We start from the raw sequence: 25,911 nt of genomic DNA on the forward strand, positions 1-25,911 counted from the left end.
GAATGATCTGCATAGGAAATGTATATGTATATAATTTGTATATAAACTGTATTTGTGTGTATAGGAAAATGTATATGTATATATTAAAAAAGGGAGGGTTTAACAACGAATAACATGTATAGTATGCAATTGAAGTTAATGTGTATGTATAACTAGATGGAACTTACCCCAATATGGAGGGTTGTTATTAAGAAAATATCTCTTCTCTTCTGTTCTTTTTCTTTTTCCTTAGTCAAAACATATGTTGTAAACCCTATATGAATTTACAATTGGTTTTTCTGTATTGTTTGCTCCATGTCCCCTCTGTGCTCCAGAGGGTGGAAATAATTTAAAAAAATTCTGTGAATAAAAAGATTTAACAAAAAAAATAAAAAGGAAGATCCTGCTGTGGGAATGGGTTGACAGAGGGATGCTGGAGAAGCAACACGGCGGGCAGGGGAAGAAGCAACATAAGAGAAAGAAAGCAGCGTGGACCACACCTGGGAAAAGCGGACAGGTTAGAAAGCACAACACAAGTGCAGGTGTGCGTAGAGAAGCATTGTGGATGGGGCAGAAAAGCACACATGGAGACAGTACGAAAGCACCTGCAATCTCATGAAGTTTGTAGGAAGTTACCTTCTTTTGGGTGGTGTATCCCCAGATTTTTGCCCATTCTGTTTTTACTGGATCTAGAATTTTACCCCTCTGGAGAATTAATAAAGTGCCTGTGCTCCCTCTTTTAACAGAATTGGATTGGGATGCTCCTAATTGCCATATTTAAGTTACCTACAAGTACCTGCTATATGGTACTGGGTATACCCTGGGTTTGCATGTGAAATGTCACTAGGCTAATGTACTGCAACACCTATTGTGTCATCAATACAGTAGCAGTATAAACATGGCTTCATGCCTACCATTGTAGCCTGCCTGGACCAGTTTAAAAACTGCAACTTAACCTGTCCAAATAAACCCTTTTGACAGGTCTGAACCGTCCAGTCAAATAGTAATAAGTCACCCAAATTAGTTCTTAAGGTCCATATGGACCTTGCCCTTAGCATTTCCCACCCTGGGTAAAGGAGAAGGTGGACCCTAAGTGCCGTCTATGCAGGTCAGCATCGGAAGATCTGCTGCACCTATTATGCTCCTACAAACAACTCTCACAAGAACTGAAACAATTATTAAAAGTTAAATTCAACCAGCGTGGAATTCGAACTAGGAGGCAGGCTGTCCTGGCTTGCTTTGCACCAAGTGATCCTCAACTAAACTGTGCCTTGGTAAATTTTTTGAAGGCATGTGAAAAGAAAATGCCGGAAATCAAATCATTGCCAGAAATCTAACTCTTTAAATTCATTTTTGCATGTATAAACCAATTAATACACCAAGGAACTATTGTGGTCAAACAAATGTGACATGCACTTCTGGTCATAACGCGCCTATAAACTGGACTTGTATCATTTGAATAAATATAGTACAGTCTTTTTAACAGAATTTTAATGCTTTTAGAACTAAGGAGTTTTTATATGTAAAAATTGTTCAGTAATGAAAATGTTTTGTATTGCAATGGTTTTAACGAACTATGCAAATAAAATAAACTTGAAACTTGAAACATATGGGAGGGTGCATGGTACTTAAAGTAGAACATTTAAAAATGACATTTTGTTGTCATTTTTTATCGATATCTAAAAATAAAAATATATAAAGATAATACACATTGCTTTATGGACAACACCATAGACAATACAAAATGATTCCTTCACAGTTCCTGTAATTATCATAATCATATATGGCTTTAAGGGTCACATGCCGGAATTCTGAAGGGAGGTTGACTAGAATGAAGCACTGTTCAGCTCTTGGCTCAAAGCATAAATAGTTAACAGTATAGAGTAAAGTAAGGGGTAATGCTGGGAGAGAACCTGAAGAGCCCCTGAAAATGGAAGCAGCCCACCTTAATTGAACAAAACAAATAATAGTACCCAATTGTGTATCAAATCACCTAGGCTCACCAAAATCTGGGATAGTAACACATGTGTGGCCTAATAAAAGTTAAAACAATTTAATATAGTGAAAGCCTTTGCAGCACCAGGCACAGTAGCAAAGGTGCCTCTCGTTGTGTCACGAAAAACTGCTAATTGCTAACAACTTTGTAGAACAGCTGTGGTGAGCAATTCAAGTTTCCCTGCTCAGGGAGACTAACTGGCGAGAGAGAGAGGAGAAATTTGGAGCTCAGGCATGTATTGGAGGATGGTGGAGATGGGTGGGGAGAGAGAAGGGAGGGGATGCGTAATATAGGCACATGGGAAGTGGATGGGGTGGTATAGGAGCCATGGGTTTGCTGTATCTCAGTGTTGTCTCCTCTGGTGTTAAATAGAAGGGTACTAAAACATATGAGTTCCATTACGTTGTAGGAATGGGACAAAATGGAATTTGCAAATGTTGGAACCATCACCACCAGTTCAGAGAGGTCTGAGGAAGGCTACCTGTCAGAAAATCAGCGGATACCTGTATTTTTGCAAATCAATCACCTGGCAGAAGGGTGTCAAGGACAAGATGTGTACAAAAATATCCATAGTATCCTGTAGTTTGTAAATTAGTCTTTTGTATGGCAGTTTTGTACATTTTCGTCAATCACTCATTATGTGTGGGCCTCTGTGGTGACCACCAATGCCCTAGTATGCATATCTTAGCAGTTGTTATGGCCATGGCCAATAGGCCTATCATATGGCTTGTGAGTGCAGAGAGTCAGTGAGAGTAGCAATTCTGTAATGGTAGTACTCAGGGACCAGTAGCCCGCCAGAGCGGGCAATGATATCAAATGTGGTGTATGTCGCAACAGGTTGGCCGCATCTCTGACAGGTCGTATTATGTAAAAGGCATTCAGCAAAAAGTCCTGTATGGATTTAAACAGTGCAAACTTCATTTTGGATTCTTTAGTCCCTTTGTCCAAACTCTTGATCACTACAGTCCTGTCTTCCTCTGTGTATTCTCTTTTATAGCTGTCCTTGCCATTTAGTGGGTAACTGTGCGAGAAGGGGTTGTGAGTGTGTCAGACACGCAGATGGTACAAGGTATTAAAGGTATCACCCACCTCGTGTTAGCCAAATCCAGCAGGGGCGATGCTATGTTTCCCAGATCTCCTTAAGCTACCCAAAGAGTTTGCTTTCTTATAATCACAGCTCTACGTGGAAGCATCCAGAGAGTAAAGGAAAGGGGATAAAATAGTAAAGGAGACGTTAGTCGTCTCTACCACAAGGGCTCTGGTCTTCTCTATGGCTATCCGCACCCCAAGCTTCTACGCACAAATCAGGAGCTGACACCTGCAGTGAAAAAAGACAGAGCAGAGTAAAATATTAGACACCCCCTCCGTTATCAGAGACACACACACAGATGACAAAAAAGGCATTCTTACCTCTTTCTCCTTCTTTAGCATCAGAAGAGAAAGGATGTCCTATAGGGAGCTCGTACGGAGTGCCCCCTACCAACGGAAATCCGAAAAAGCACCAGAGCAGGTTAAAGTAATGCAAAAGGTCCAAAGTAAATAGAAAGACCACACCGGGTCTACCTGAAAGCTCAATAATAATCCAAAGTCTGGTGTTGTATTGAAAAGCCCATGACTACAACACTGTGTAATTATTTCATGGGTAATTAAAAGCGTACCTGCAGAGGTTCCTGCCCCTCAGCCTTCATGACGGACCAGTATTACTACGAAAGCATAGGAGTCCACTTCCGTACCTCTATGGGAAAAAAGAGGCTCCGCCTGAGTGGAAGGAAACCAATGCCACCGTCTCCCTGCTCCGCTCACGGTTTCTAACAGCTGACCACTAGTGTGCGTGAAGATCCTGAAGGTTACCAGTAAAAGAAATCATCCAACAAGCTTCCCTTTGTTCGGCGACGACAGGTTTTGCCAAACAGCAGGAACTGGTTCTCTCTCCGCTCGCGGCTCCGCACAGCTGCATGCGCGTGAACGTGGTGAATGTTAAGTAACCCTAGGCAAACTACTACGGTATGCTCGTGTAGTATGCAAAGTTTGCGCTGCTTCGACCTACGCAAATTGCACGTAGCACAGTGCAAACACACCTAGCGTAGTGCAGCAGTAATGTTTTGCTTGCTTGCGGTCTTCAACAGCAAGTTGGCGACCGTGAGCGAGCAAAATGACATCCCGGTGAGACTTTTTCCTCGTTTGCGATCAGCAACATCAAGCTGCCAATCGCGAGCGTGGAAAATAAACCTCCCAGCGAGATTCTCAACACGGGGAGGTCAGGTTTCTCATTGCGAGTTGTCGAGTATGCTCGCGACCGCTCGCGATGAGAAACTACTAGTCCAAGTTGAGAAAGCTGCAGGTCGAGTAGAAATCTACTCGAGTGGCTGAAAATGACCACTTGCACTGTGCAAGATGCAGTTTGCACTGATTGCACAGTGCAGACAAGCATCCGTCACTGTGCAATCAATGTGAACAGAATTTTGCACAGTGCACTACGCAGTTCGCGTAGCTCGCATAGTGCAAAGTGCACTTCACGTAGCTACGCGTAGCGCTACTACGTGAACTACGCCCTGGGTTAATGTTAAGGCTCCCATGTCAGAAGGCGACCTTGCTTGCTTTCGAGTCTTGCCCAGGAACGGGTAAAAAAGCCACCATTCGCATAGTGCTTAAAGAGGCTAGTGCTGGATTGAATCCTCCGTGATTCAGCATACTTCTCCGGCTCCAAAGTAACCCGGAACTTGATTTTTAAGCACTGGGTCACGAAAGAGGTTGGCTTTATAGCTGAGCTCCTTCCTACAGTTCGTGGCATTGTGGGACAGGTAGTTTCTTCATCATATCTAGAGATGTGCTCCAAACAGCTGTGACAGAGTGTAAGTATCGTACTGTGACGTTATAAAAACCTGAAACAATCCCCTTGAACAACAATACTTCAGGTATGGCAAAATGGGCGAGACTTCCACTACAAAAGGACTATTCTCAAAACAGCTATTGAGGGAGTGTCTAATCCGTAGGAATCTCTATTTTTGCCCTTGGGGCAGGTGGAATTCCGTTTGGAGTTCTTCAATTACTATTGGGCCTTTTAATGTGAGGATTCCCACTTTCTTCCATGTTTCCCAGGAGATGAGCTCCCTCCACCTATATTCTAGGTGCCCTAGTGTGTAGCTTAGCATTAGACTTGAACAATTTATTTGCAACAAGCCAGGTCTGTACTACGGTAGATATAACAGGATTAATGCTTTGAGATGTCAGGGTATTTATTATTGCAAGGTATCTGAATTCCTTGGTCACTGTGGGCCATCTCCTAGTCAATGGCAACCGAAAAGCGGGCATTGTTCTGTCTTGGTCACATGTGGACTAATTTGGATAGGTGAAGTACAGTGTGATAATGATTGGCACAGGGGAATCTCACACTGCCAAATCTCCAGTGGCCAATCAGTTTAGAAATCTTTAATCATGGTTTCATAGATCCTCAGACAAAGTTCTTTATTGCCCTATCAATTACACTTAAGATGGAGATCTTGACTGTAAGGGAAAGCATGATTAGCACATAAGTGAAATGGGGGTACCACCACCATCTCCCTTGATTGCACTTTTCCAGAGCATGAATAATTCAATTATAAATAAGTCCTTACAGTGAATTGTACCTAAAAGCTATATTCACTGTGGCAAAGCTATGTGTGCCACAGAGAAGCACTCTAATGTACTTGAGGGAAGAGTCTGGGAAGCATAAAAGGGGCTGTATGGGTGAAAAGCCAACAAGCATGACATAAAGATCGCGAGGGAAGACCGTTAGATAAATCCCATAATACCTTATGTTACTGAGATCTCACTGATTTCATCTCACTTTATTTGCCCTGCCAAATCTGTTGGAATTCCGTTTTTTAATGTTTGTTTGTTTCTTTCTTTTTTTTGTTGTTGTAATTTTTCTGAAATACTGACAAGGGGTAGGAGGGGGTAAAGATAAAAGGGGACAAAGAATGAGCGATCCCTGAAATGAAAACTAGAAATACACAAAGAACGCCAAAGAGAGGTCATATAGCGACAGGTGCGTTGGGTGTATGATACACTTATCCACTCGTTCTTCCTGAAAACTTACCCTTCCTTACACAGCAGAAATAGAAAGATAGATAGAAAAGTGAGAGGGGGAGAGAGGAGTAGACTCAACACTAAAAGATAGATAGATTGTCTACACCCAGGGGTGTGGTGGTGGTTTCTGTGCCTTCAATCAAAATCATCCAATCATTAAGGTCCATATGGACCTTGCACTCAGCATTACCGACCCTGGCTAAAGGAGAAGGTGGACCCTAGGTGCCGCCTATGCAGGTCAGCATCGGAAGATCTGCTGCACCTATTATGCTTCTGCAAACAACTCTCATAAGAACGGAAACAATTATTAAAATTTAAATTCAACCAGCGTGGAATTTAAACTAGGAGGCAGGCTGTCCTGGCTGCACCAAGTGATCCTCAACTAAACTGTACCTTGGTAAAATTTTTGAAGGAGTGTGAAAAGAAAATGCCGGAAATCAAATCATTGCCAGAAATCTAATTCTTTAAATTCATTTTAGCATGTATAAACCAATTAATACACCAAGGAACTATTGTAGTCAAACAAATGTGACATGCACTTCTGGTCATAACGCGCCTATAAACTGGACTTGTAACATTTGAATAAATATAGTACAGTCTTTTTAACAGAATTTTAATGCTTTTAGAACTAAGGAGTTTTTATATGTAAAAATTGTTCAGTAATGAAAATGTTTTGTATTGCAATGGTTTTAACGAACTATGCAAATAAAATAAACTTGAAACTTGAAACATATGGGAAGGTGCATGGTATTTAAAGTAGAACATTTAAAAATGCCATTGTGTTGTCATTTTTGATTGATATCTAAACATAAAAATATATAAAGATAATACACATTGCTTTATGGACAACACCATAGACAATACAAAATGATTCCTTCACAGTTCCTGTCATTATCATAATCATATATGGCTTTAAGGTCACATGCCGGAATTCTGAAGGGAGGTTTACTAGAATGAAGCACTGTTCGACTCTTGGCTCGAAGCATAAATAGTTAACAGTATAGAGTAAAGTAAGGGATAATGCTGGGAGAGAACCTGAAGAGCTCCTGCAAATGGAAGCAGCCCACCTTAATTGAACAAAACAAATATTAGTACGCAATTGTGTATCCAATCACCTTGGCTCACCAAAATCTGGGATAGTAACACATGTGTGGCCTAATAAAACTTAAAACAATTTAATATAGTAAAATGATAGCATAACAATAACAATATAGTGACAGCCTTTGCAGCACCAGGCACAGTAGCAAAGGTGCCTCTCGTTGTGTCACGAAAAACTGCTAATTGCTAACAACTTTGTAGAACAGCTGTGGTGAGCAATTCAAGTTTCCCTGGTCAGGGAGAATAACTGGCGAGAGAGAGAGGAGAAATTTGGAGCTCAGACATGTATTGGTGGATGATGGAGATGGGTGGGGAGAAAGAAGGTAGGGGATGAGTAATATAAGCACATTGAAAGTGGATGGGGTGGTATAGGAGCCATGGGGTTGCTGTATCTCAGTGTTGTCTCCTCTGGTGCTAAATAGAAGGGTACTAAAACATATGAGTTCAATTACGTTGTAGGAATGCGACAAAATGGAATTTGCAAATGTTGGAACCATCACCACCAGTTCAGAGAGGTCTGAGGAAGGCTACCTGTCAGAAAATCAGTGGATACCTGTATTTTTGCAAATCAATCACCTGGCAGCAGGGTGTCAAGGACAAGATGTGTACAAAAATATCCATAGTATCCTGTAGTTTGTAAATTAGTCTTTTGTATGGCAGTTTTGTACATTTTCGTCAATCACTCATTATGTGTGGGCCTCTGTGGTGACCACCAATGCCCTAGTATGCATATCTTAGTAGTTGTTATGGCCATGGCCAATAGGCCTCTCATATGGCTTGTGAGTGTCGAGAGTCAGTGAGAGTAGCAATTCTGTAATGGTAGTACTTAGGGATCAGTAGCCCGCCAGAGCGGGCAATGATATCAAATGTGGTGTGTGTCGCAACAGGCTGGCCACATCTCTGACAGGTCATATTATGTAAAAGGCATTCAGCAAAAAGTCCTGTATGGATTTAAACAGTGTAAACTTCATTTTGGATTCTTTAGTCCCTCTGTCCAAACTCTTGATCACTACAGTCCTGTCTTCCTCTGTGTATTCTCTTTTATAGCTGTCCTTGCCATTTAGTGGGTAACTGTGCGAGAAGGGGTTGTGAGTGTGTCAGACACGCAGATGGTACAAGGTATTAAAAGTATCACCCACCTCGTGTTAGCCAAATCCCAGATCTCCTTAAGCTGCCCAAAGAGTTTGCTTTCTTATAATCACTGCTCTACGTGGAAGCATCTAGGGAGAAAAGGAAAGGGGATAAAATAGTAAAGGAGACGTTAGTCGTCTCTACCACCAGGGCTCTGGTCTTCTCTATGGCTATCCGCACCCCAAGCTTCTAAGCACAAAACAGGAGCTGATGCCTGCAGTGAAAAAAGGCAGAGCAGAGTAAAATATTAGACACCCCCTCCGATATCAGAGACACACACTCACAGATAACAAAAAAGGCATTCTTACCTCTTTCTCCTTCTTAAGCATCAGAAGAGAAAGGATGTCCAATAGAGAGCTCGTACGGAGTGCCCCCTACCAACGGGAATCCGAAAAAGCACCAGAGCAGTCTTAAGTAATGCAAAAGGTCCAAAGTAAATAGAAAGACCACACCGGGTCTCCCTGAAAGCTCAATACTAATCCAAAGTCTGGTGTTGTATTGATAAGCCCAGGACTACAACACTGTGTAATTATTTCATGGGTAATTAAAAGCGTACCTGCAGAGGCTCCTGCCCCTCAGCCTTCATGACGGACCAGTTTTCCTACAAAAGCATAGGAGTCCACTTCCGTACCTCTATAGGAAAAAAGAGGCTCCGCCTGAGTGGAAGGAAACCGATGCCACCGTCTCCCTGCTCCGCTCACGGTTCCTAACAGCTGACCACGAGTGTGCTTGAAGATCCTGAAGGATACCAGTAAAACAAGTCATCCAACATGCTTCCCGTTGTTCGGCGACAACAGGTTTCGCCAAACAGCAGGAACTGGATCTCACTCCGCTCGCGGCTCCGCACAGCTGCATGCGCGCGAACGTGGTAAATGTTAAGTAACCCTAGGCAAACTACTACGCTATGCTTGCGTAGTTTGCAAAGTTTTCACTATTTCGACCTACGTGAATTGCACGTAGCACAGTGCAAACACACCCAGCGTAGTGCAGAGGTAATTTTTTGCTTGCTCGCCATCCTCAACGACAAGTTGGCGACCGTGAGCGAGCAAAATGACATCCCAGTGAGACTTTTTCCTCGTTCGCGATCAACAACATCAAGTTGCCGATCGCGACGGTGGAAAATAAACCTCCCAGCAAGATTCTCAACGCAGGGAGGTCAGGTTTCTCATTGCAAGTTGTCGAGTATGCTCGCGACCGCTCGCGATGAGAAACTACTATTCCAAGTTGGGAAAGCTGCAGCTCGAGTAGAAATCTACTCGAGCAGCTGAAAATGACCCCTTGCACTGTGCAAGATGCAGTTTGCACTGATTGCACAGTGCAGACAAGCATCCGGCACTGTGCAATTAATGCGAACAGCATTTTGCACAGTGCACTACGCAGTTCCCGTAGCTGGCATAGTGCAAAGTGCACTTCACGTAGCTACGCGTAGCGCTACTACGTGAACTACGCCCAGGGTTAATTTTAAGGCTCCCAGGTCAGAATGCGACATTGCTTGCTTTCGAGTCTTGCCCAGGAACGGGTAAACAAGCCACCATTCACATAATGCTTATAGAGGCTAGTGCTGGAATGAATCCTCCCTGATTCGGCACACTTCTCCTGTTCCAAAGTAACCCGGAACTCGATTTTCAAGCATCGGGTCACGAAAGAGGCGGGCTTTATAACTGAGCTCCTTCCTACAGTTCGTGGCATTGTGGGACAGGTAGTTTCTTCATCATATCGGGAGATGTGCTCCAAACAGCCGTGACAGAGTGTAAGTATCGTACTACGATGTTATAAAAACCTGAAATAATCCCCTTGAACAACAATACTTCAGGTATGGCAAAATGGGCGAGACCTCCACTACACAAGGACTATTCTCAAAACAGCTGTTGAGGGATGTCTAATCTGTAGGAATCTCTATTTTTGCCCTTGGGGTAGGTGGAATTCTGTTTGGAGTTCTTCAAATGCTAGTGGGCCTTTTAATGTGAGGATTCCCACTTTCTTCCATGCTTCCTAGGAGATGAGCTCCCTCCACCTATATTCTAGGTGCGCTAGTGTGTAGCTTAGCATTAGACTTGAACAATTTATTTCAAACAAGCCAAGTCTGTACTATGGTAGATATAACAGGATTAATGGTCTGAGATGTCAGGGTATTTATGATTAAAAGGTATCTGAATTCCTTGGTCACTGTGGGCCATCTCCTAGTCAATGGGAACCGAAAAGCGGGCATAGTTCTGTCTTGGTCACATGTGGACTAATTTGGATAGGTGAAGTACAGTGTGATAATGATTGGCACAGGGAAAGCTCACACTGCCAAATCTCCAGTGGCCAATCAGTTTAGAAATCTTTAATCAAGGTTTCATAGATCCTCAGACAAAGTTCTTTATTGCCCTATCAATTACACTTAAGATGGAGATCTTGACTGTAAGGGAAAGCATGATTAGCACATAAGTGAAATGGGGGTACCACCACCATCTCTCTTGCTTGCACTTTTCCAGAGCACGAATAATTCAATTCTAAATAAGTCCTTACAGTGAATTGCACCTAAAAGCTATATTCACTGTGGCAAAGCTATGTGTGCCATAGAGAAGCACTCTAATTTACTTGAGAGAAGACTCTGGGAAGCATAAATGGTTCTGTATGGGTGAAAAGCCAACAAGCATGACATATAGATCGCGAGGGAAGACCGTTAGATGAATCCCATAATATCTTATGTTACTGAGATCTCACTGATATCATCTCACTTTACTTGCCCTACCAAATCTGTTGGAATTCCGTTTTTTCATGTTTGTTTTTTTTGTAATTTTTCTGAAATACTGACAAGTGGTAGGAGGGGGTAAAGATAAAAGGGGACAAAGAATGAGCGATCCCTGAAATGAAAACTAGAAATTCACAAAGAACGCCAAAGAGAGGGCATATAGCGACAGGAGCGTTGGGTGTATGATACACTTATCCACTCATTCTTTCTGAACACTTACCCTTCCTCACGGAGCAGAAATAGAAATATAGTTAGAAAAGTGAGAGGGGGAGAGAGAAGTAGACCCAACACTAAAAGATAGATAGATTGTCTACACCCAGGGGTGTGGTGGTGGTTTCTGTGCCTTCAATCAAAATCCTCCACACTTTTACTTACCACCCTCTCCTTGTTTTCCTTCTGGAGCAACCGGGGACAGCCTACCTCAGAAGTCACACCTAAAAGAAAGGAGAAACAGATGAGAAGAATGCCATGAAAAGAAGAACACCGCAACCCAATATAATAAGCCTGAGACCTGTTATTCATGACACCAATTCTGTTATTTTACATTTTGTGCTACTACCACTAAATAAATGCCAAAATAGAAAAACACCTCAGACCTTCTAGATTTGTGTTCTGCCTAGCCCTCCCACAGTACTATTACATTTAATAAAGCTATACTAGAATGGAAAACCACTAGAAATATAATTCCGGGGGGGGCGGAGCTAGCCGGCAAGCGAAATGGCTGCCTAGTTCCACAGCTCCGCCGTGCACTGCCCTAAATATCCTGGAAAATCCTTCTTGTGCAGTATAATCTCGCCGAGTCTAGGTCCCAGCCAACCCCCTAACCAGTGGGGATCCGGCGGTGGCTCCGGCGGCGCTGGGGACGAGAGTCGCGGCCGGGCGAGACGGAGCCCGTACCACCGAGGGTCTAGGCCGCAAGCAGTGGGCTCGAGTGAGCTCGTCATCCGGCTGGCGTCACGCGACGTGCGGCCGCGGACTACGCCTGTTGCCGGTCCGGTGTCCCTCCCCCTCGCACATCCGAGGTGAGCATACAGGACGGTCCGCTACCCTCTGCCACGGCTCCGGCGGCTGGGCCCACCCCAGCGGGACCCCTAGAGACTGCCTCCAGGCCGCTGACCGACACGGGGAGACGGAGAGGCACGGAGTCCCCCTCCCCCCTTTGGGACGACTGAGGAGTGTGGGCGAGCGACTGGGGTTCCCTGAAGGACTGGTTGTGAGGTGTCCCCCGCCAAGGATTGTGTTGGGGACCGCATCGAGAGGCATTGTCGAGGCGGACCCCTGGACCGCGCCACGCCATTTCCTTGCGCCATCCACGTTGCACTGAGTGGCTCTGGAACGCCTTAGAGACTGCTGGACTGGCACGAGTGGTAGGGGGCCCCGCGAAATAGCGCGCAGACAGGACTCCTGGCTAGCTGGGCAGCGCTTGGGGCCTCACATCACCTTCACCCCCCACCACCCCTCCCAGAGGGGGACTCGGATCAGGTAGCGCCGCGCAGGGGATTGAGCGAGACCACGAAGAGCAGCGGGGGAGGAGCGGACCTGATGATCTTTCTTTCTGCTGACCCCCCCCGGACGGCGGCTTGGGGATCCGGAGACAAACGCCCGGGCTGAGACCCTCCATTTCGTTGCGCTATATACTGTCTCGAGGGCCCCCGCACTCTGCGGCGCACAGTGGACGATCGCTGAGAGACAATGGGCAAGGGGGACAGGACACAGAGCAAGCTGCCCTTCTCCCAAAAACGGCTGCTCCAGCAGAGCCCGGCCACGGAGGACGGCTCCACTACGCATACAGAGGTGGCTCGAGGCGGCGACTTGGACATTAAAACAATGTTATTGTCCATGGAACAAGGAATACAGACCAGTATTTCGGCCCTAGGGTCCAAGATTGACGCCATGTCGTATAGGATGGCCCAGATGGCGGAACGGTTGGATAAGCATGCGGAGAGACACGACATGGCGGAAAGACGGAGGTCGAGGAGGCTCAAACGGACCTGAGCACAGCACAGAAAAAAATGGAAAGAATGATGCAGGTCCTGAGTAATAAGACGGAAGATTTGGAGGCGCGCTCGCGACGCTGCAATCTACGCATCACGGGCCTTCCGGAGAGCACTTCCACTCGTCCCATGGAACGCTTTGTGGAGGATCTCCTCACGAAACTGTTGGGGGACGGAGTGTTCTCGGCCATGTTCACGGTTGAGAGGGCCCCCAGGTCGTTGGCCCCGCAGCCGCAGCCACTGCGTCCTATCATAGCGAAACTCCTCAACTACAGGGATAGAGACACTGTGCTCCGCTTGGCGAGAGCCAAACAACACCTGCAATATGAGGGGTCCGCCATCTCGCTGTATCCGGACTTTACAGCAAAAGTCCAAGAGGAGCGGAAACAGTTCATCCCCCACAAGAAGCGGCTCCGAGAGATGGGCCTGGACTACGCCTTACTGTACCCAGCCAAACTTCGCGTCAATAAGGGAGGACACTCTCATATTTTCATAGATCCCAAGGCACTACAGCAGGCGATGAAGAGGTGGGCGAAGGAACAGAAAACGAACTTTGGAAAAACGCCTGAGGACGAAGGGGCCCACAGCCGACTGGATGAACAAGACTGAACACTGTCTCCAAAAGATCACATTCTATGCCTCCGAGGTGGAGACTCTGGGACGGAGGCATGCTGTTTCTTCTCTCTGAAGGAGTGCTGGGGCGCTCGAGAACCTACATGACCATTGCTGATTGCACAGATAAGTGGTATTGCTGGGGGGTGTGCGGGGCGGGGGGACCACCTTGGTGGAGGTTTATGCTTCTTCAGCCCTGGGTGCGCGCTGGGGCCTGGTGCGGGAACCTTGTTATTGGCCCCTTAAAGGCGATGAACCTGGACCTGGGAACTGTGTGCAGGGTCTGGTGGGGCGAGGTGAGTAACGGACACTCTTCATGGTTATGACGGCTGCGTAACTCTGCGGTGCAGTGCACGGCGGGAGCGGGTGGAGGGCCACACGAGATGTGGGTGGAGACTATGTGACTCGGCTTCCTGCTGCCCTGCGCGTTAAGCACACTGTTTTGGTTGATGACCCTGGTTGGGGTGGGTCTGTTGGGGTGCGGGGTGGGGGTGATGCTGTCGGACCAGGTTGGGGTGGGTCTGCTGTGGGTGGAGGGCTGGTGTGTTGTGGTATGGGTGGGAAACGGGGGTTTGCCGCTTTGGGGGTTACAGTGTTTGGGAGGGCTGGGGGGGGAGGGAGGGAAGCACAAAAGGGAGGGGACTGTCCACGAAATGTTCACTGCACTGCTCAGGCAACTCGAGGAATATTGGTGACATTGCTGGATTGTGCTGTTATATTGTCCTATGTCAACTCCAATGGCGGATGCCCAGGTAACGGCTTTGGCCTCCTCTGCTGATACCCTAAAAGTGTTAACCTGGAATGTTAGGGGTCTTAACGACCACAGAAAGTTGAGGAAGGTACTCCACTACCTGCAAAGACACCACGTAGACCTTGCCTTGATTCAGGAGACACATTTACCTCTCACGAGCAAGTTGCTACAGCACAGAGGCCTGTTGGGTAGCTCCACCGCGGCGGGCTACACTACACGCTCCAGGGGGGTGCTGACGTGGGTAAATCCTCGCTCCAAGCTGGTTCTGTGATTGATTACAGCAGACCCCGAAGGCCGTTATCTCATATCGAGATGTGAGGGGAAGGGACATGCCCTAACTGTAGTTAATGTGTATGGTCCAAACTACGACTCCCCGGACTTCTATACCCGGCTAGCACAAAGTTGTAGGCAGTATGGCCTAGATGTATCAAGATTCCATTTTGCGAATCTTAAATAGCGATTTTTTGCGAATCGCTATTTAGAATTCGCAAAATGGAATGTATGTAAAAAATTGCATTTTTTTTGCGATTCTTTATTTATCTTTATTTGCGAATTCGCATTTTGCGAATTCGCAAATAAGGAATAATTCCCCATGCATTCCTATGGGCCAGGAGGCCCATAGGAATGATTGTGCAGTAATTCTCAAATTGCGAATTCGCTTTTGCTAATCGCAATTTGAGAATTATTTCAAGGGTGCAGGGGTGTCTCATGGACACCCTGCTGCACCCCTGAAACTTCCATGTGTGTGCATATGGCACACATACATGCCCTATGGGCATGTGTGTGTGTCACATGCCACCTTCAAAATAGTCATATTTTGTTTTTTAAAAGGATTTCGCAAATTAACACGAACCTCAAATTGGTGTTAATTTGCGATTCCTTAAACCAAATTCGCAATTTTAGAAAGTTTCATACATGCCATTTAAGGAATCGCAAAATTGCGATTCCTTAAATGCATAAGCAAAATAAGGAATCGCAATTTTTTGCGATTCCTTATTTTGCTAATTTCTGATACATCTCAAAAGATGCTAAATGTCCGTTTGCGATTCCTTAAGGCAGAAATTCTGCGAATTTCGGCCTTAACGAATCGCAAAAGGCTTGATACATCTAGGCCTATGTCTCCACATCCCTGCTCTGGGGGGGGACTTTAACCTGGTGCTGAACCCTGGATTAGATAGGTCTTCGGGCCCCATGCGGAAGCCGGCTGCGGCAGCGATGGCTCTTACTGCTGAGCTGTTGACCCTAGATATGGTTGATGTGTGGAGGTCTCGAAATGCGGGCAGGGGTGGGTATACACATTACTCTTCCTTTCATGACATCCACTCTAGAATCGACTATTGGCTGGCCTCCCATTCCATCACTAATCAAATTGTGGAGTGCACCGTGCTCACGCGGACTCTGTCTGACCACTCGCCAATACTATTGGCACTAGAGGCGCCGAGGCGTGGGATCCCCCCGTTTACCTGGCGCTTCCCGCCATACGCCCTGCTAGACGACACGTTCCGGGGAGAGGTGGCGGAGGATATTGACCTCTTCTTTGAGAAGAACTTAGGTTCCGTGGAAGACTTCCACACTATCTGGGAGACATTCAAGGTTTTTCTTCGCGGGATAGTCATGGCCAAACACTCCAGCGTTCTGAAGGCTATTCGGCAGAGGCTTCATGCCTTAGAGTCTCAACTAGCCGTCTTGGAGGCGCAACTCCTTACAGACCCTGATCCCGCGGTGGCCGCCGCGCTACGGACTCTGGTTGCAGAATTTAATGAGGAGGCAGACAGGGAGGTCTGTTTCATGGGGAAATATGCCTCGGCGAGGACTTATGGGGAAGCTGAACGCCCCAGTTCACTCCTGCGAAATGTGAAAACAAGGGAACCCTACTCACAGCGGAACCAGGGCAGTACGTTTATATAGAAAAACAATGGTTCCTATGGCATACGATTTTGTATCACTTAATATTTATAACAGGCTCAATGGCAATGGAAACATTGGAAGGAGGGTGGCAAAAGAAAGAGAGACGCACACCTGTACCATGAAGGACATTTCCTTATATTTAAGAATTTGATCATGAAAAATACATGTAGATAACTTGCGACATACAAATATTACACAAAGTGCAGTGTATCCCAAGTGAATAATAAGCGAACCAAAAAGGTGTATAAAAAAGTGAACTATACAGGTTTCAGCTGTGAATATTTACAAAAAACAGGAAACTAGACTCTAAACCAATTATATCAACAAATGATTAGCCAGCTGCTATAAAATTATAGAAACTGTGTTGGTCTGATTTGTTTCCTGAGGCGTCGACGGCGTTTCGACCATTAGAATAAAGGTCTCATCAGGACTGGGCAGTGAGGGACATCTATCAAAATACAGAAACAAAAATAGTTTGTAACTATTGGCAGTCGCCATGAATAAATAATATTCATGAATGTAGTCAGGAAGGTTTTGTACCTTGCACCAGGGTGTAGATAGCCCAAGCGTGTGAAAGTAAATTGAATTTACTTACAGTGAACCCGGCCGGGCACTGTCAGAAACAGGGAGAAACCAAGCGTCAATGTAATATATCTGAAAATGACTGAGTCATCAAAAAACGGGGGTGCCCAATTACAAATGCAACTTACCACTGTAGCCACAGTTGGTAGCGTGTCTTTGTTTTGTTTAATTTTGAATATTGAATATTCGCGGTCAATGCCGTTTCACCGCCAAGTTTCACAGGTGTGCTAAGGATAAAAAGTGAAACTGTGTCAACCGCTCTTGTAGAGCGAAATAATTCCGCTATCTTTCCTATTTGGTTACAGGCTTTTACAAGGCTTTCACATACCTTGGCGCTTTCGAATCGTGCTGCTCGATGGCGGCTCCGATCAAACCTCTGGTAAGGGGAGTGTCACGGAAGGCGGCGTGATCGCCGTTATGACACGATGGACGTCGTGTGTCAGCATAGAAAGAGGACTTACGCGTCCTTATAGTATTTACTCTTGCAGATGGCTACTGTGCCGATATCTACGTATTTAGTTCTCTCATAGCTACCAGTTCAAATAATGAGCATTTTACAAATAACAAATAACAATTGCATTATATAACCAGTGAATTACAATGGAGCTCTACAATTTCATGGGCACCCACCCTTATGAAAACATAATGAAGTCACAACTATATACAGGCATTAACACATATATACATTTTTTTAAAAAACATTTTGCAAGAGAAAACTCCTTTCTTTACAGAAACACTGAGTGCACAATGTCAATATTTGGAATTACATTATTGCGCATACTGGAACCAATAACGATGTTACACCATCGAGTCAACCAAATGAATGTTTACAGAAACTAACATACTGTCTATGTCATATTGGATACAAAGCCTCTCCATTCATCGGCCGTGTTAAGACCTTTATTTATGGAATTGATCTTGTCAATCCAATGGCACTCGCGACGCTGCAATATTTGGGCAATATCGCCGCCTCTTTCTGGTAATGTTGCGATATCAACCACTTGCCACCTCATTTCATCCGCAGAATGGTTTAACTCTTTGAAATGGGCAACAAGAGGTGCAGTCAAAACAGATTTCCTTATGCGGCTGCGGTGCTGTCCTATTCTGGCCTTTACTAGTTGTTGCGTTTGTCCAATATAGGGTAAGCCGCAGGGACACCAAATGCAATACACGACATTACGTGTGTTACAATTTGAAAAGAAATCAAGTTTATAGTCAAAATTGCCATGTGTAAAATTCAATGTCTTACATGTTAATGGGCAAATAACACAATTTCCACACGGGTGATGTCCCAAAATGGGAGGCAGGTTCCAATTAGATTCTAACGTGCCACTTTTCTGAACAGCTGTTTCAGTGGACGATCTAACTAAATGATCTTTTAAGTTTTTTGCTCTCTTATAAGCAAAAAGGGGTATCTCGATCGCTGGATCAATGCTCCTAATGATGTTCCAGTTTTTCGTGATGGTTTTACGAATCATATTAGTATGGACTCCAAATGTCGTGACACAGACAAGTGATGGATAAAATTGTCTGTGTCACGACATTTGGAGTCCATACTAATATGATTCGTAAAACCATCACGAAAAACTGGAACATCATTAGGAGCATTGATCCAGCGATCGAGATACCCCTTTTTGCTTATAAGAGAGCAAAAAACTTAAAAGATCATTTAGTTAGATCGTCCACTGAAACAGCTGTTCAGAAAAGTGGCACGTTAGAATCTAATTGGAACCTGCCTCCCATTTTGGGACATCACCCGTGTGGAAATTGTGTTATTTGCCCATTAACATGTAAGACATTGAATTTTACATATGGCAATTTTGACTATAAACTTGATTTCTTTTCAAATTGTAACACACGTAATGTCGTGTATTGCATTTGGTGTCCCTGCGGCTTACCCTATATTGGACAAACGCAACAACTAGTAAAGGCCAGAATAGGACAGCACCGCAGCCGCATAAGGAAATCTGTTTTGACTGCACCTCTTGTTGCCCATTTCAAAGAGTTAAACCATTCTGCGGATGAAATGAGGTGGCAAGTGGTTGATATCGCAACATTACCAGAAAGAGGCGGCGATATTGCCCAAATATTGCAGCGTCGCGAGTGCCATTGGATTGACAAGATCAATTCCATAAATAAAGGTCTTAACACGGCCGATGAATGGAGAGGCTTTGTATCCAATATGACATAGACAGTATGTTAGTTTCTGTAAACATTCATTTGGTTGACTCGATGGTGTAACATCGTTATTGGTTCCAGTATGCGCAATAATGTAATTCCAAATATTGACATTGTGCACTCAGTGTTTCTGTAAAGAAAGGAGTTTTCTCTTGCAAAATGTTTTTTAAAAAAATGTATATATGTGTTAATGCCTGTATATAGTTGTGACTTCATTATGTTTTCATAAGGGTGGGTGCCCATGAAATTGTAGAGCTCCATTGTAATTCACTGGTTATATAATGCAATTGTTATTTGTTATTTGTAAAATGCTCATTATTTGAACTGGTAGCTATGAGAGAACTAAATACGTAGATATCGGCACAGTAGCCATCTGCAAGAGTAAATACTATAAGGACGCGTAAGTCCTCTTTCTATGCTGACACACGCCGTCCATCATGTCATAACGGCGATCACGCCGCCTTCCGTGACACTCCCCTTACCAGAGGTTTGATCGGAGCCGCCATCGAGCAGCACGATTCGAAAGCGCCAAGGTATGTGAAAGCCTTGTAAAAGCCTGTAACCAACTAGGAAAGATAGCGGAATTATTTCGCTCTACAAGAGCGGTTGACACAGTTTCACTTTTTATCCTTAGCACACCTGTGAAACTTGGCGGTGAAACGGCATTGACCGCGAATATTCAATATTCAAAATTAAACAAAACAAAGACACGCTACCAACTGTGGCTACAGTGGTAAGTTGCATTTGTAATTGGGCACCCCCGTTTTTTGATGACTCAGTCATTTTCAGATATATTACATTGACGCTTGGTTTCTCCCTGTTTCTGACAGTGCCCGGCCGGGTTCACTGTAAGTAAATTCAATTTACTTTCACACGCTTGGGCTATCTACACCCTGGTGCAAGGTACAAAACCTTCCTGACTACATTCATGAATATTATTTATTCATGGCGACTGCCAATAGTTACAAACTATTTTTGTTTCTGTATTTTGATAGATGTCCCTCACTGCCCAGTCCTGATGAGACCTTTATTCTAATGGTCGAAACGCCGTCGACGCCTCAGGAAACAAATCAGACCAACACAGTTTCTATAATTTTATAGCAGCTGGCTAATCATTTGTTGATATAATTGGTTTAGAGTCTAGTTTCCTGTTTTTTGTAAATATTCACAGCTGAAACCTGTATAGTTCACTTTTTTATACACCTTTTTGGTTCGCTTATTATTCACTTGGGATACACTGCACTTTGTGTAATATTTGTATGTCGCAAGTTATCTACATGTATTTTTCATGATCAAATTCTTAAATATAAGGAAATGTCCTTCATGGTACAGGTGTGCGTCTCTCTTTCTTTTGCCACCCTCCTTCCAGTTCACTCCTGGCCAGAATACTGCACGATGAAAAAAGCGCCCCGAGGCTGACGGAATTGAATACCCCGGGAGGGTCCACAGTCACGACGGACGTGGACATCATATCTGCCTTCCGCGACTACTACTCCGACTTATACGCTACCAAATCCGAAGATCTGGAAACGGACATAGACGACTATCTAGAACATATACAATTACCGTTTCTGGCGCAGTCGGACAGGGAGTTCCTCATGGCGCCTATCCAGGCGGACGAGGTCTCTGAGGCCTTGGCTTCCATGCGGGCCCACAGTGCTCCCGGTGTCGATGGCCTGACAGTGGGGTTTTATAAAGCTTTCAAGGAAAAACTCATTCCACACTTGCTGTCCTTATTTGACGAGATAGGCGAGGAGGGCAGTATGCCGGAAACGATGAGGGAAGCCCAGTTGGTTACCATCTTGAAGCCGGGTAGACCCCCTAATCTTTGCAGCTCGTACAGACCAATATCCCTCTTAAACGTCGATGCGAAACTTTATGCCAAAGTTCTGGCCGCCCGGTTATCCCTCATTGCACCGGAGATAGTAGCCCCGGAACAGGCCGGCTTCGTCCCGGGTCGGAATCTGTCCTATAATATACGAACGGGGCTCGGTACGATGCAACATGTCCGTCAAGACGCGAAAGCGGTGGCCATCTTCCTGGACATGAAGAAGGCGTTCGACTCCGTCGAATGGCCATTCATGATACGGGCCCGCCGTCGTATAGGGCTGGGAGAGCAGTTTTTACAGATGATTGGCGCACTGTACTGGAAATCGGTAGCCAGGGTGAGACTGGGGGATCGGGTTTCGGAGCCCTTTCCTATTAGCAGAGGAACGAGACAGGGTTGCCCTCTGTCCCCCCTGTTGTACGCCCTGGTGGCGGAACCACTGGCGCGTGCTCTGCGTGAATACCACTGGTACCGGGGGTTAGCTTTCCGTCCTACAAAATTGTCATCTCGACATACGCAGACGACACGTTACTGTACGTCAAACCTCGCCCCAGTTCTCAGGGAGGTGGTCCGTTTTGGTGCCCTCTCTGGTCTGAAAGTGAATTGGGAGAAATCGGCGGTGTTCCCCCTGACCCCAGTGACGGACCGCTTCGAAATGGACTACCCGCTAAACTGGACCACGGACCCGGTACGCTACCTGGGTGTGATGATCCATACAGACCTGGAAGTGCTCTTCTATGAAAACTATGGGGTGGCCTACAGTAAGTGTGAGGACGATGTGGAACGCTGGTGCAAGCTCCCGCTTTCCTTGATGGGCCGTGTGGCCATCATGAAAATGGTACTTCTCCCAAGATTCTTGTTCTTGTTTGCCACCTTGCCCATAATACTTTCACGAACCTTCCTTCGGAATGTGATGAAACTTATGACTCGACTGGCCTGGGGAGGTAAGCAGCCACGTGTGCGCTGGAACACGCTCCCACTGCCGTACGAATTGGGAGGACTCGGCGCACCCGACCTGGAGCGGTACTATAGGGTGGCCCAGGCCACTCACTTACATACGTGGATACATGGGGACAGGAACATCCCGCACGTTCGTATGGAGCGGCTGTTTGCTGACCCTCTCCCGCTCCCGGCCACGGTCTGCACAACTGCGGACCGCCGAGTGGGCATCCTGGACTCCATAACGGCCACAAAACATGCCTGGAAAGAGTTGTTGAAGGCTAGGGGAGAAGTGCTGTTGTACTCCCCCGCGATGGCGGTGGAATCGTTGCAGTGGCTAGCCCCCATCGGAGACAGGAATGTTATTCGTACGCTACATGATCTCGGGATTAAGACGGCGGGCGCATTGTTTGCGGACAGACAGGCCAAAACATGGGACCAGGTGGCCCTTGAGGTGGAACACCCGACTCTGCTGCAGCGGTTCCAATTTCACAGGCTTCGTGGAGCCTTGAAGGAAGTCTTGGGACCAGAAATGACAGAGCCGCCGGACATCCCGGAACTCACCTACGTCATAGCCCACCCCTCCCCACGGCACTTGACGACGCATCTGTACAAGAGCATTATTTCATACAGGGCGCAGGAACCCTCCAAAGCCCGGTTAGCCTGGCAGAGAGACCTGGATGTGGACATTGACGATGCAATGTGGACGTACTGCTGTAGTAACACCAAAAAAGTGTCTCTGAATGGACGACACAGGCTGATACACTTTAAATTCCTGCAGCGAGTGTATTACACTCCCGAACGACTACACCGTTATGGCCTCCGTCAGTCTCCAGAATGTGAGCGTTGTCACGCACCAGTGGCGGACTTCCTACATATGGCATGGAGCTGCCGCAAGATTCAAGAGTTCTGGGTTGAGGTCTTCTCGGAACTCAGTGAAATACTAGAGCACGAACTGCAGGTCGATCCAGCTTTGGCGCTGCTGGGCTACTCGAAACCTCTGCCAGTGGCGTATAGGCGTTTGGCGGATATGAGATTGTTGTTGGCGAGACGCACGGTGGCACAGTGTTGGTTGAGAGGGCCGACCCCGACTAAAAAACGATGGGCCAGGGACATGGTGTACTGTTGTACGCAAGCTGAACACTACAGTGAGCTCCTCCCCCCCACTAGCAGACCGAAAAACTTTTGGGGTCTGTATAATACCTTCAGATATGCTCGAGAGGAGGTAGCGGACACGCAGGGAGACGAACGGGGGGATGCACAATGATAGCCTTCCCTATAGGGAACTCCCCCCCCCCCCCCGGGATCTCAGTTGCGGGAGAAATGAGGATGCCTGAGGGGCTGGTAAGATGGCCGGGTGGAGTATTGATACCCGGCTGTCACAAGGCAGGTGACGAGTGGTAGACTCCGAGTTATGAAGGGGGAATGGGGGTGGGCTTCACCTGACACACTTTCAGGGAGTCACATTTGAGAACTTGAGAGGGGCAACGACACGGCCTAGACGTAGAGTAGTTGCTATTGAGTGGGTTTGTGGACAGGTTGGACAGGGAGGAGGTGGGGGGGACTGGAGGTTCTTTCTGGGAGTTTGGGGGTCTTATTAAACACAAAATACACCTACATTTCTGACTGTGCAGCACCCGACCTACGTGTCCTACCCCCTGAGTCACTGGGGTACATCGGCAGGTGAGCGGCGACCGCCCCGGTGTTGGGCTCACGGTTAGCTTGCTTGTTGGACTGTGAAATTACGCTGCCGTACCCCTGGGTTGACGGCGTCAAGCTGTGTACATTGCCTTACCTAGTGCTCGACTGTGTCCAACATTGTCGCATCGCTGGCCCAAGTGGGTTGTAGACGGGAAGCTGTGTATGATTTGCACAATGTTAATAAAGGTGTTAATAAAAAAATCCTGGATTCTTTGTAATATTTATAATAACATAATTCTAAAGTGAAGTTGATTGGCTAATAAGCATTAAGGAAAAGGTACTTTTAGAAAGTTGATTTTGTCCTGCCTGAAGTTTCCAGAGGCTGGTTTGCTTTAGCCTCCAGCTGCATCTCTCTGATTGATCAAGTTCTGAATGAGGTATGAAAACGTCTCACAGAGCAGAGACAAAGACCTGGGTATGGAAATGTATATGTTTACTCCTCTTGCCACGATGCCCATTTGGGTAGTTCTTTGAACCTTAATTTACTTTAAAGGGGGCCCTTTGTCACAGGCAGATGTCATATAACACCTAGATAGCCCCCTTACTTTGTTCCTGCAGACAGCAGGCATCAATCCCAGTGGGTAGCAAGCTGGCCCCTGAACTGGTTTAGAGTGATCACAGGGGAGGGGTTGCTTATTTCCCTTGGCACACCTTTGGGGTAGGCAAACAGGCTGTGCACATGGAAAGAAGGGTTTCACCAGATTGGATTTAGGAATAGAGGAACACTATGAGAGTGTTTGTTGTAGAGCACACAGGAAATGTGCAATACAAAAGTAGGTAGGATGATTCCTGGGAACTTTTGCCCCATTGGTTAGGGAGGAGCCAGGTGTTGCCCACACCCACCAGCTGGTGTCATTGTCAAGCATAAATGTGACATCCCCAGTACCCTGTGCAGAATAAACTGTGGAATGAACAAAAGAAGGGGGTTCCCCGTGGGTAACTTCGAGATATAGGCAGGTCATAGGGGGAAAAAACAATTTTGAATAGAACAAAGGAGGACACCCTGCCTAGGGATATACTGGCCCTAACTAGAGGGTCCAACAGGTATGTAAGAAGGGGTGATTAGCCTAGAAGTTGACACTGCACACAGCAACCACAAGGTCAATCCAAGTAGAATCTACAAAACATATTAGAAATATATATGTTTTTTTATTTCTTTTGGGATAACAAAGATATAAAAAGTGAATAGTACTTTAGTATCACATAATACATTTAGTGCATAAAAAAGACATACATTTATATAGGGACAACAACGGAGGGGAAGATAGGACTACATTAAGACCTACCCAGTACCAGCCACACTTCAATCACACGATTGCACTTACTTCTATCTCTTCTCACTCTACCTCATATTCTACCATTCACCTTTCATTCTTCCATTCATACTTCTAATCCTGGCGTGTGCAACACATAGGTGGTTAATGTGTTGCAAGGATCGGGGTGTTAATCCAGGCAGATGACTTTTACTACGGGTCCTGATGTAATTAGGACAATGACCGTATTCCTGGAGACACAAGCCGACGCGCGTTTCGGTGACAGGCCAGTGAGGCCACACCTTCGTCAGGGCTAGGGGCAGTATACTGGGAGGGGCACAAGTATAAAATCTGTGTGGTTTCTTATCTCTATCACAGTACCTAACTGACTCCGCTATGCTGTAACCCTTTACCCGTTTCGCTTCACCTTCCTTACTAAACATGGCCGCACTTTTTTCCTTTAGTCCGTTTTCACTTGTTCACATGTTAGTCCGCTTTCACTTATGCATGCATGCGCAAGCCGGTATTAATCGCCGCCTGGCTGTATCACTCGTGGGGTTCCCGAGACAGAGATGGTTTCGCTTCTTAACAGCTGCATTACCTTGTAAGTACTCCACACTGGGGACCTTGTTACTTTTACGGCACTTGTGCCTGATATAATTCCGAACCACATTTTCACTATTTGTGTTACGATTCCTTAGATACCGCGACCTATGAAGCATTGATAAAAACAGTCCGTGAGTATTGGTCTCACGAGAGCATGACTTTACGGGCACTTTGGATTTTGTTTCACAGTTCGGTGATCGGCTATGCACATTGTATTGATCTTTCATTTTGGCACTGCGAGGATTCAAGTTCACAATCCACGTTTTTATGTTATTTTGGACTAGGGTTTAGCCAGAAGCACGACAACAACACGCACTGTTTTCTTGGTACTTGAGTGAGGATCTCAAATTCATAGCTTGGTGTTCACCTTTTAAGCTGATTTGTCATATGTGGTTAATGGCACAATTAGGTGATTGGGAAGGTGCAATGTTTGGGTACACATAGTGATATTATGACATGTTCCTTTTTTTGTAGAGTTGTCCCCTGAGGAAGGGCTTGTCATCTGCCCGAAATGCATTGGGGAGGATCTATGACTGGATGATTTTTGCGT

This window comes from Lissotriton vulgaris, chromosome 1_1 (genome assembly GCF_964263255.1).
Source record: "Lissotriton vulgaris chromosome 1_1, aLisVul1.2, whole genome shotgun sequence".
In the NCBI taxonomy this organism is placed as follows: Eukaryota; Metazoa; Chordata; class Amphibia; order Caudata; family Salamandridae; genus Lissotriton; species Lissotriton vulgaris.